Here is a 12,026-nt window from a genome sequence, read left to right on the forward strand (position 1 = left end):
GGCTGGAGCAGCCTGGGATGGGGAAATGTCCCTGGAACACAAAGGTGGAGCTGGGTGACCCTGGAATTCCAGCAGGGAATGATTCAATCAGGGAAAACATTCCAGAGTGTGAAATTCCTGACTCAGAGCTGGGGAAGGAGCAGCTGAGTCACATCCCAAAGGAATTCCCCCCATTCCAGCAGCTCCCATTCATTCCCAAAGGAGGAGCCACAATCAGCACCTCCCTGATTTCCTAAAAAATTCCCAAAAAAACCTGCCTGGATTCAGGGAATAAATTAATTTTAACAGAATTCCTGGATGAGCAGGTGCCAGAGCCTTTCCTGGAAGAACCACCAAGAAAAAAACAAAAAAAAAAAATCGCAATTTTTCACAGCTCACAAAAATCAGCTTCACCTCAACAATCACCCCTCAAATCCACTTCAATCCTTCCCTAAAAAAGGGCTGGAAAAGTTGGAAAAACCAGGAATTATTTGTCAATTAAATAGTGGGGAAAAAACAACTTTAATTGGCTCAAAGTCTTGACCTTGTGGCAAAATTTGTGTCTGCCCAGAGCAGAAATTGAGATTAAAATGTCAATTTTTGTAAGGATCTGGCTGCAAATAAACCGGATTTATTATTTATAAACCGGGTTTTCATTTATAACCAAATATAAAAATAAAATATTTAGGTTAAAGCAGGAAAAGAATTCCCAAAATTGACTCCTGGAGTTGTCTGGCAGCTGGAATTTTGAGGATGTTTTCATTGGGATTTTTAATTTGTGGATTAGCTGAATTTTGGTTATAATGATAAATGAGATTAATAAATTTTTATTTCATTTAAAAGAATTTAATTAGAAATAAAAGAGATGGCTTTTGAAAACGCAAAGCCTCGGCATTTGCAAGGTGAAATTGGAATTGTTTTTCAGGGAATTTTCCCGGATAAATGAATTTATTCCCACTGCAATTATCAGGAATTTCAGGCACGTGATGAGTTTGAAATTAATATTTTGGAAATAATCAAATTCCTGCCTCAGGCAAAACAGGCTGGAAGCTCAAAACATCACAAAAATCAGAATTTCAGCACCAATTTGGAGCTCTGGGAACTTCAATCCCTGCCCCAGGCGTTAAAAGGAATTTTTCGGGATTTTGGGAGAGAATTCTGAGGGGTTTTACAGCATTTCTATGGAATCAAATGGAAATTCCATGGGGAAAAAAAATCATTCCCGAAAATCCACCATCCCTAAATATTTGGGAAGGGTTGATTCAAGAACATCAAACATTCGAATTTCTAAATAATAATTCAAATTATAACAGCTTCAAGCCCTTCCCAGATAATAGTTCCCTAAATTTTAACCAATTTCTGAGGGAAGAAAACGAAATATTGAACATGAAATGCCCTTAAACCTCTCAAAATGAGCACATCAAATATTTATATTTGTGAGGAGCAGCGAAATAATTCAAATTACAACACTTTAATCCCTTCCCGGTTAATTTTCCTTAAATTTTAACTGATTTCTGATGAAAAAAAACACCAAATATTGAAAACAAACACTTAAAATGAGCTGGATTTACCGACCTTGACTTTCTCTGCCCGGCAGGAATATCCTGGGATTATTATCCCGGGATTTTGCCGTGGGATAATTCCTCTGCCATGTCCTGAGGATGCTGAAGGTTTGGCTAAAAATCGCTTTTTTCAAACCTCGCCCGAGGGAGGGAGGGACCGAAAGAGATAACGGCCGGGCTGGGGTGAAAATCAGCTTTAAAAAGGAGAAAAAATTTGGATTTCCTCTCCCTCCCCTTTCCTGGAAAAGGATTTTGCTGCCCCAGGGTTGAGGGAGAGGAGTTTTAACCTTTTCAGCACCCAAAATCTCCCGAGTTTTCCACAGAAATTATTTTTTATATTTTTTCCTGGCAGCTTGCCGCTCATTAATATTCACATTCCATTAGAAATTCATCTCGCTGTTAATTAAGGTTTTGTTCACGAGTTTTAAAAATATTTCCAGGCAGGAAAAAAAATAAAAAATAATCATAAAATTTAAAGATAAAACCGACCTGAAAAGCTCCCACGTGGTGGAAATTCCTTGAAAGAAAAAAGGGAATTTCGTGCTCGGCCAGCCCAGAAATTTGGGATATTTCCAATCCTAAATTTCACCTCTAAATTCCCAACTTGGAATGGAACTCCGGGGGGGATTTGAGGTGCTCAAGATGTCCCAGGAGCAGAGGAAAATCTCCAGAGGAAATCGTGAATCACACCCGAGTCATGAACTGAGCAAATTTTCCACTCTAAAATTTCACCCCCGCCACGGGAAGTGAAATTTGCCTCTTTTTATGACTAAAAATTGCCACTTTTATGACCAAAAATTGCCTCTTTTTTACGACTAAAAATTCTTCTTAGAGCCACCAAAAACCCCCATGAAACCGCAGCTTTTTTTTTTTAACTAAAAATCTCAAGTGGAGAAGTCGAGTTAAAATTAAGATTTTTAATTCCGTTTAAAAAACACAGCAGAAGTTGGGTTCAGGTGAGAGTAATTTTTTCAGCTTTCAAAAAAAAAAAGGAAAATATTGAAATTAAAATTGGGATTTTTGGTAATTTTAGGTAAAACAACCCTGTAGGGAAGGCTTTAAACAGGCATTGACGCAATCATGAAGCCACTGATAATTAATTAAGTTTGTCCTTATCAGAGGGGTTTCACGCCTCAAATTTAGCCTTTTTAATGAAAAAAAAATTACTTTTAAAATTCAGATTTTGTACCTGAGATGAATTTTGCGGCTGGCACTATGCATCTGACAGGAATTTTGGGTTTTTCCCCCCCAAAAAATGCCACCCAAAGCTTGGCTAAATAAAAGATAACACATCAAAAATGTTTTGCAAGTGTTCCTTTTGGTTGTGAAAGGGGGAGGAAAACCAAAAGTGCTCAATGAAAGTCACAAAGAGCCAATTGCTCTGCAAATCTCCCCGAAATCCCTCCAGGAATTTGGGATAAGGAAACGCTTCCTGAAGGTGCCGATTTGGATTTATCTCTATTTGAAGAGGAAAAAAAAAGAATTGGCCTTAAATAAACAAAATTGGTGTTGTGTGGGATGGTGTTTGTGAGGTGAAATCCTGGAATTACAGAGAGGTTTGGGTTGAAAAAGGCCTTGAAATCCATCCAATTCCACGGGCAGAGATGTATTCCACAATCCCACGGTGCTCCGAGCTGGCCTGGGACATTTCCAGGGATGGAGAAGCCACGGATTCTCTGGGAATTCCATCCGTTCCCCTCCTAGGGAAGGATTTTATTCCCAAAATCCCACTTATCCCTGCCTTGTGTGAGGCTGGAGCCTTCCCCCTCCTCCTGGCGCTCCCAGCCTTTGGAAATATTCCCCATCCATCTTTCTCGCCGCCTCCCTCCAGGCCACAATTAAAACATCCCGAAGCTTCCCTTCTCCAGGCGGGACAATCCCAATTGTCCCAGAGATTCCTGGGAAGAGATAAAAATTCATCTTTGCTCCCGCCGCCCCAGGCCCCTCCCGCCGGCACCGCCTCCTGCCCCCCCTCCTGCTCCTCACCGCCCCCTCAGCCCTACTCCCCCCGGGACCCCCGCGTTCCCCTCGGCTCCGTGCTCACCCTACAGCCGCTCCATGGGCTCCGGGCCGGGGGTCGGGGAGGGGAAGGAACCCCTACACCCCCTGAGGGCTCCGCGCCTCCATTTTAGCGGGGTCCGGGCCTCCGCTTCCCCTCACGGCCAACATGGCGGCGGGGCCATAGAGAGGGAGCGGGATGTGTTGCTAGAAGGGACACGGTGCCGCCCTGCGTGTGTGGCGCCCCCCAGCGGCTTGGAGGACCCGAGCGGTGCGCCCTCCGCCTCGGTGCAAAATGGAATTAATTGTAAAGTTTAATTGTTAAATTGTTATTATTATTTAAAATTATTATGATTTAAAATTATTATTATATAAAATACAAACAGTAAATACATAAAATAATACTGATGATAAATACATAAATAATAAATACATAATACATAATGCATAATACATAATACATAATACATAATGAATATTTTGCCTGCTGTAATATTTTATGCAATATAACATATTTCAATAAATAAAAATCGATGATAATAATAATTAGTGATAAATGTGAATGAAAATAATACGGAATGCCTGGAAAAATAAAATATTATCTCAAGTCGGGATGTTCTTTGATGCGAGATCTTTATATATTTTCAGGTTAAATCAGCAGAACAGGCAGCACAAACATCCCTGACTCAAGGACACCTTAGAATTATCCAGCCTTAAGAACAGAATAAATCAAAATATCGATGTGTGTCTATGTAGACATCGCTGAGCTGGCAAAATATTCAAGGTCCCTGTGTCCTAGAGCTGAGCTATGTTTACTTTAAATCCCACCTGGATATTTGGACATTCCCTGGAATACCCACCTGGATATTAGAATATCCAGCTACATTCGTTATAAAACCCACACTTTCCCGTGTCATTGCTCCAGGTCGACTGCGACTGCCTTGTCGCAGGGGTGAACTGAATTCTTTCCAGAGCTCCCTTCCAAGCTGGGATCCACACGTTTGGAAAATTCCCAGCTAATCCCGGCACGGGATTCTCTTGGGAAGCGACCGGAGCGGAACCGCTGGGTGCCAGCAACACAACCCTCCGCCATGCTCTGGGTTTGTGGCCGACTGCACGGCCGGCCAGAAATAATTAGAATAGTTTATCTAATTATGTGTTTGGACTCGGGGGGAGGGAACAGAATTCCCGGAAAAAAGCCAGGAGCGATCATCCTGCTGTACGCTGATAAGAGCATTGAGAAGTGATGCTGCCCAGAGCCCGGATAGCTCAGTCGGTAGAGCATCAGACTTTTAATCTGAGGGTCCAGGGTTCAAGTCCCTGTTCGGGCGGCTCTCCTTTTTCCATATATTCGTTCTATTTTTTTTTTTTATTTCCTGCCAGGACTCTCCACAGGCACAGCCGGGACCCTTCCGCGGGCAGCGCCGGCCGTGGCGCGCGTGTGGAAAAGGGATTTTGGGGGAAAAAAATAATAATGGGGCAATAAAAATAAAAGATTATTGAAAAAGGGAGATTCGCCCGAACAGGGACTTGAACCCTGGACCCTCAGATTAAAAGTCTGATGCTCTACCGACTGAGCTATCCGGGCTCTGCTACAAAAGGCGGCGCTGCTGGGTATCAGCCTGTGCCGGGCTGTGCTCTCCTGGCTGCACCCAAATCTGTGCCTCCCCTCCTGCACCCCCTAAGTGACCCCTCCACCTGAACCCCAAATCTGCGCCCCAGAGTCTGCACCCCCCTCCTGTACCCCCTGATTGATCCCCTCCACCTGAACCCCACAGTTCTGGGGTCTGCACCTTCCCTGCCTGCCCCTGACTGAACCCTCTCTGCCTGTACCTCTGTTTGCAACCCGCTCTCTGCACCCCCCGATTGATCCCCCCGATTGATCCCCCCTGATTGAACCCCCTGCCTGCCCCCCGCAGCCCCCAGCCTCACGGCCGCGGATCCCAAGAATCCAGTGCCAGGCTCATCCCGCACATTCCACTGATCCCGCACTTTCCTCTCCCCACGGGCTGGGAGAACAGGGGGGTCCCCACTGCCGGCTCTGGGGGTCCCCCCCGTCTCTTCTCCCTTTAGCAAAGTGGGGTGAGCCGGAGAAGAGTCTGGGGGTTCAAAGGGCAAGAGGAGGACTGGGAATGATCCGTGCCAGGACCAGGAATGATCCGTGCCAGGACAGGGAATTATCCATTCCAGGACCAGGAATGATTTGGTGTCCCTGGACACGAGGCTGGCTGGGGCCTGCTGGGACATGGGGTCACACCCGGGGACCCCCAGCTCTCCCGGTGAATCCCAGGAAACCTCCACCCTCCCTCCAGGGGAATCCTGAGGAAGGCCGGGATAATACTCTGGGATTCGTAACACCGGGATAATCTCTGCGACCCGCGGGCTCCCGGTGAGCAGAATTCCAGGGATGGAATGCCGTTTTCCCTGTCTGCCGGGGAAAGCCCATCCCGGCACCTCTGCCACGGCTCGGGGTGTCCCCCTGTCCCCCGAGCCCGGGGCTGCTGCGGTGACAAAGTGTCCGGGGGGCTCTGGGGACCGGCACCCCGGCCCCAAAGGAGCTCCCACATTCCCTCATCCCCAGTGGGGAATAGCAGGGATGTCCCCGAGGATGGGGACAAGGGCGAGGCCATCCCACAGGGGAGATGCGGGGACACGAGGGGGGAAGCGCCGGGATTCCATGGGGAGAGCCGGGGGCAGCCCGGGGACAGCGCAGGGACAGGAGAGGGACGCGGGGATAGGGAAGGAGGATGCGGGAATGCGGGGGCAGCACCCCGGGGGTTCCGTGGGGCAGCCGGAGCGTGGCCGGGGACAACGGGGGACAGCGGGGGACACAGCAGGGGACACAGCGGGGGGATCAGCCCGGGCTCTATGCGATGCGGAGGGAGACCGGGGACACCCCGGGGACATTCAGGGGGACACCGGGTGACACCGGCCGGGGCTCTGTGCAATGCGGGACACCCCGGGGACATTCAGTGGGATACCAGGGGACACCGGCCGGGGCTCTGTGCGATGCGGAGGGAGACCGGGGACACCCCGGGGACATTCAGGGGGACACAGGGTGACACCGGCCGGGGCTCTGTGCAATGCGGGACACCCCGGGGACATTCAGGGGGACACCGGGGGACACCGGCCGGGGCTCCGTGCAATGCGGAGCGCGGCCGGGAGATGGCCCCGCACCGCCCCGCGCTGCGCCCGCCATTGTCCGCCGCCTCCGCCGCGATGTTCCCGCCTCCCTCCGGCTCCTCCCGCATCCCTCCGGCTCCTCCCGCATCCCTCCGGCTCCTCCCGCATCCCCGGCCCCGCCGCCGCCGCCGCTCGGAGCAGGTAGGGCCGCGCCTGGGAGCGGAGGGAGCGAGGGGCTCCGCTCGGCTCTCCCCGCTGAAAAATGATATTTTTTATTTCAGTGTGGGTTGGTTTGTCCGTAATTTCCCCTCCCGGGGGGGAGATGAGGGTCCCGCTGGCTTCCCGAAAGCTGCGGGTCCATCCTGGTGCTGCTCCCGGAACCCCAAAAGCGGCGGGGGGGATGCGGGGCTGGCCCTCGCCAGGGGAGGGGGGCTCGGAATGTCCCCGGGCAGAGGGAATTTGGGGGGTTTGGATGAGCGGAACAATGAAATGGTGCCCGAGGAGTTGGGCAAAGGGGACGGGGGGGATAGAAATAGGGAAGGGATGGAGATCACGGGATCCTGGAATGGTTCTGGTCTTGGTTTTTGGTTTTGGAGCCTCTGCTCCCCACCTGCCTGGCCTGGGGAGGGATGGCACCCTTGGGATCGGGGCTGGGGACAGGACAGGGACAGGGACAGGGACAGGGACAGGGACAGGGACAGGGACAGGGACAGGGACAGCCGTGGTGTGAGGTTCTGCTCCATCCCATCCCTAAACCCCACGGTTTTAGGGGCAGGAGGCTCTTGTGAGGATCCCTGCGCTCCTGCGGATCCCGAACCTGCAGGAACGCTCCTGGATAACAAATTCCAGAGGTTTGGGAGCTGCTCCCCTCGGGAGAGGGAGCTCCATGGATTCCCTGCCTGTGTGTGCGAGGCCGAGCACGGCTGGGATTGTTCCCGGGATCCGGGCCCGGCTCAGCGAGCACCAGCGTGACCAGGAAAATCAATCCTTCCTTCCCAGAGCGGGAGGGTTGGGATAACAGGGAGCTGTGGGATGGGGAAACCTGCCTGGAGCCCGGATCTCCCAGGAAAATCAATCCTTCCTTCCCAGAGCGGGAGGGTTGGGATAACAGCGAGCTGTGGGCTGGGGGAACTTGCCTATCCCGGATTTCCCGGGATAACCGCCCCACCTCCAGGCACCTGCCCCACCTCCTGGCCTCCCAAATTCCAGAGGGAGGCTGGGGAGAGGATCCAGAGGATCCAGAGGATCCAGAGGATCGGCCCTTCCCAGCCTGCTGCCGGGCATTCCCTGCCTGCTGCAGTGGGAGCAGGTGCTCCGCGTGGGAGAATTGCCGGGATTCACCGGGATTCACCGGGATACACCGGGATTCACCGGGATACACCGGGATGTGACAGCCAGAGCACAGGGATACCCCGGGATGGGAAGGGCTGTGCAAGGCCAGGGACTGGAAAGGCTCAGGGATCCCTCCAGGAGCATTCCCAATCCCATCCCGGTTTTCCGTGCCTGTGTCCTTGGCATGGGAATCCCACAGGATGAGCAGCCCCAGGAGCTGCTTCCCATTCCAGGCTGGGATGGATCTGGTGAGGATTATGGGGCCCTAAAAGGGTTCGGGATGATCCCGATCCTTCCTGAATCCCCGGGATGACGATCCCAGTTTTTCCTGCATCCCTGGGATGATCCCTGTCCTCCCTGAATCCTTTTATTTCCTTCCAGAGGTTTGGATTTGCTGGATTTGAGGTTGATGGATGCATTTGTGGCTCCAGAAATGAAACCCTCTCAGGGTGGTTTAATCTTATTCCATGATTTTCGAGACTCATTTTTGGGATTTCCAATTCCAAACTGGGATGGGAATTTTGAGTTTCCCTTGAATCCCAGGCTGATCCATGTGCTCCCTGCATCCCGGCACTTCGCCTGTGGGAGCAGCTGGCTCCGGGAGAGGCGCCCCATGGCAACAGGGAAGGGGTTGGAGCGTTTTCCATGGATACAGCAGCGGGATCCATCCCCCGGGGCCGCCCCGGAGCGCCGGGATGAGGGATGGGCAGTGCGGGGGATCCCAAATCCATCCCAAATCCATCCCAAATCCCATCCCGGGATGCTTCCCGAGCTGTGCTCCACATGGATCAGCTCTCGGGGGAGGATTTGGGGTGATTTTAGGGCTATTTGGGGTGGGTTTAAGGCGTTTTTTAGGATGTTTTTGGGGCGGTTTTGAGGAGATTTTGGGGGCATTTTTTGAGTGTTTTTGCGTCATTTTGGGGGTGTTTTATGTGGTGTTTTTGAGGTGTTTTTTGGGGTGTTTTATGGGGCGTTTTGGAGGTGTTTTGGGGGTTTTTCTGTGGTTGTTTTGGGGGTGTTCTATGGGGGTTTCTATGGGGTGTTTCATGGGGTGTTTTTGGGGAAGTTTTGAGGTGTTTCATGGGGTGGTTTTGGGATGTTTTTCCTGGTGGTTTTGGGGTGTTTTTTCTGTGTTTTCGGGGTGTTTTTAGTGCTCCAACCCCTGCTGTCCCCGCTGTGCTCCCTGGGGTGGCGGGGAGGAAGCGCGGGGGACACGGCCGGAGGCACCGGGGACAGGCTGAGAGATTCCGAAAGTCCTGGCGTGGGAGTGACACGGGGACAGGGACAGGAGGTGGCTCCGGGCTTGGGGCAGGCTGGGGACACCATGGGGACACCACAGGGACACCATGGGGTGCCACAGCTCTCTTGGAAAAGGGGGATCTGTCACCACCCCAAATCCCAGCCTGGTCCTGCTGTCCCCTCCGCTGTCCCTTGCTCAGGTTCTCCCTCTTTTTTTGGCTTGGGGGATTTGGGATTCTCTCATCCCAAACCTTTCCAGGGCAGGATTTCCTCCCGAGGGTGGAAATCCGTGGAAAATGATGGAAAAGCCTTTGGCACCGTCCAGCTCCACATCCTGCCTCCTCTGGAGAGCTGGGACCGGGCTGGGCTGGGCTGTCCATAGGAGAAAAATCAGCTGGAGGAGCAGGAAAATCCTCCAAAACAGGTCGGAAGCGGGACTGGATCATTGGGATAAAATCCAGGCCTTTCCTGCTGCTCTCCTGAAAAATCCTGCTGGCAGCTCCTGGTGTGGGGATCCAGCTCCAAACCCCCTCTGGAAATCTGGGGGTGCAACCCCCGGGATTCTGGGATTCGGCTTTTTGTCCACAGAGTGGGGAACGGGAAGGGAGATGCCTGGAAAAGGCTGTTGGGGTGGGATTTGGGGGAAATCCGGCCTCTTTTGCTTCCAGAGGGTTGGATTTGGGGGATCCAGGGATGTGCCATGGGATGCTGTAGGATCCTGAGGAGGGGAAGGGAGGGATGGGGATGCTTCAGGAGTCACTGGGATCCCATCCCAGCTCAGGGGGAGCCAGGGATCTGCCATGGGATCCCATGGGATCCTGACAGGTTTCCTGGGATCAGGATGGGTCCCTTTAATGATGGCACCGTGAAAATTCCCTTGGAATTCCCATGAAGCGGGAGGCTCTGACCCAGCATCGCTTCCTGCTCCTGGACCGGCACTTGGAGGGAAATTCTGGGGCTTTCCCTTGGGATTATCCAAATCCTCGCTCCTTCTGGGATGGGAAGGGGCTGAGCCACCAGCTCACGGTGTCCCCAGCACAGGTGACATCCCCTGGTGGCTGTCAGACCCCTCAGCCAGGCTTTCCTCCATGGGGTAGGACCCATTTCCCACCCCATTCCAGCCCCATTTCTGCCCCATTCCCACCTCATTCCTGCCCCATTCCCATCCCATTTCTGCCCCATTCCCGTGGCAATTCCAGCCCCATTCCTGCCCCATTCCAGCCTCATTCCCGTGGCTATTCCCACCTCATTCCTGCCCCATTTCCACCCCATTCCTATGGCCATTCCCACCCGATTACTGCCTCATTTCTGCCCCATTCCCACCTCATTCCTGCCCCATTCCCACCCCATTCCCACCCCATTCCAGCCCCATTCCCGTGGCAATTCCAGCCCCACACGCGGCTCCGAGCTCCAGCGGGATGCAGATGTTTGTCTTGGAGACCAGCACGGAGCTGTGGCTTCGTCAGCCACAAAATTGAGTTTATTGCTTTTGGGTTAAAAGCAGATTTTCCTCTGTTCGGCTTCCAGCTTTTGGGATTTCTGCTTTTCCAGGAAAAAGCCGCAGCTGCCAGCAGGGCCTGAAGTGCCAGGGAAGGGAACATTCCCAACCTCTCAACACCCCCTGGAGCCAGTTTTTCCAGCTGGAAAGCACCAAAATCCCTGGATGAGCTGGTGCTGGGGGGCTGAGAGGGACTTGGGAAGGGACAAATCCTGCGGGAATTGCGGAGCTCGTTAGGAACCATCTGGTCCTGCAGAGCTCGGGGTCAGGGGGGCCCTTGGGATTGGGATTTATTCCTGATATCCCATCCAAACGTGTCCAGGGAGTGACAAAAACGCCCCAGGACCGGCCTGGAATGGAGGGAGGTGGTCACTGGTCACTGGGGTGGGGTGTGGGGGCCACTTGTGGGGCTGGGGGAGGTCCCAGGCCTCTCCTGCCGGGGATGTTTTGGGATTTAGGATTTTCCTGCTTTCCCCAAAATGGGCACGGTGGTGCCCAGCGCTCCCAGTAAAATTTTTGTCATTACTGGGAAGGGGGAGTGGCCCCTTTTTTACCCTAAATTGGGGCATCAACAGAGCCCTGTGTGGGGCAGAGGAGAGCCTGGGGTGGCACTGGAGCCAGACCTGGTCTGAACCCCAAAAATGGGAGCTCCCGTGAGCCAAGCCTGCCCAAAATCCCAAAAACTGGAGGTGATTTTTAGAGCTGAGCAGTCCCTGGGGTGGGTGCTGGGGAAAATCCGTGAGATCCAGAAATTTCCCGTCTGTCCCAGGCCATTCCCGGTTCCCTCTCCTGAAATAAAACTTGGAGCTGCCCCCCTCATCCCTTCCTTTCCCATCTCTTCCATTCTGCCTTAAAAATCCCTGGATTTGCCGGCAGGGGCTGGGTTTTTTTCCCTCAAATCATTGATAATTTTTCTAAAATCACCATGCTGGGGCAGCCTCGGGGGGTTTGGGGTGGCTCAGCCCCAGCTGCAGGTGCTGATCCCGCTGCCCTCCCCAAATCCAGGGTTGATTTTATCCTTGGGGAAAAAAATTCGGGATTCCAGCTCAGCCCCTGGCCTGGCTGGTGTCCGTGGGCTCCCGAGGAAGGGGAAGCAGCAGCAGCTGCAGCCACATCTTTATTTTTACCCCTGGCCCTGCTGGGCCCCCGCGCGTTTCCCTTTTTCCAGGCACGGAGGAAGGGCTGAGCCAGCAGCGCCAGCCCGGCCTTCCTTATCCGGGAGATTCCAGATGGGTGGGAAAGGACTTTGGGATATTCCATCCCACCCCTGCAGCATTTCCATTTCCCCATTCCCA

The 12,026-nt window shown here is 52.8% G+C and overlaps 2 protein-coding genes and 2 non-coding genes across 6 annotated transcripts in view; 2 read left to right on the plus strand and 2 right to left on the minus strand.

Annotated features, from left to right (window-relative positions):
- Nucleotides 1–3,791, minus strand: part of MDM4 (MDM4 regulator of p53) — an 18,848-nt gene extending 15,057 nt beyond the window's left edge. The window contains exon 1 of one of the 3 annotated variants that reach the window (XM_015650738.3): nt 3,586–3,791. The gene's annotated coding sequence lies outside the window, so the exon portion shown is untranslated. Of the gene's footprint in view, nt 1–1,554; nt 1,720–3,585 lie in introns of those variants that run through there. The other 2 variants (XM_015650737.3, XM_033519882.1) reach the window with 2 other exon arrangements.
- A 1,006-nt stretch (nt 3,792–4,797) lies between these two features.
- On the plus strand, nt 4,798–4,870 carry TRNAK-UUU. The gene has a single exon. It is a non-coding gene; the product is annotated as a tRNA-Lys (tRNA).
- A 184-nt stretch (nt 4,871–5,054) lies between these two features.
- TRNAK-UUU lies at nt 5,055–5,127 on the minus strand. Its single transcript has one exon. It is a non-coding gene; the product is annotated as a tRNA-Lys (tRNA).
- Nucleotides 5,128–6,826: 1,699 nt separating this feature from the next.
- The window catches only part of PIK3C2B (phosphatidylinositol-4-phosphate 3-kinase catalytic subunit type 2 beta), a 23,826-nt gene continuing 18,626 nt past the window's right edge, over nt 6,827–12,026 (plus strand). The window contains exon 1 of the mRNA XM_033519851.1: nt 6,827–6,863. The gene's annotated coding sequence lies outside the window, so the exon portion shown is untranslated. The remainder of the gene's footprint in view (nt 6,864–12,026) is intronic.

Source organism: Parus major, chromosome 26 (genome assembly GCF_001522545.3).
Source record: "Parus major isolate Abel chromosome 26, Parus_major1.1, whole genome shotgun sequence".
Lineage (NCBI taxonomy): Eukaryota > Metazoa > Chordata > Aves > Passeriformes > Paridae > Parus > Parus major.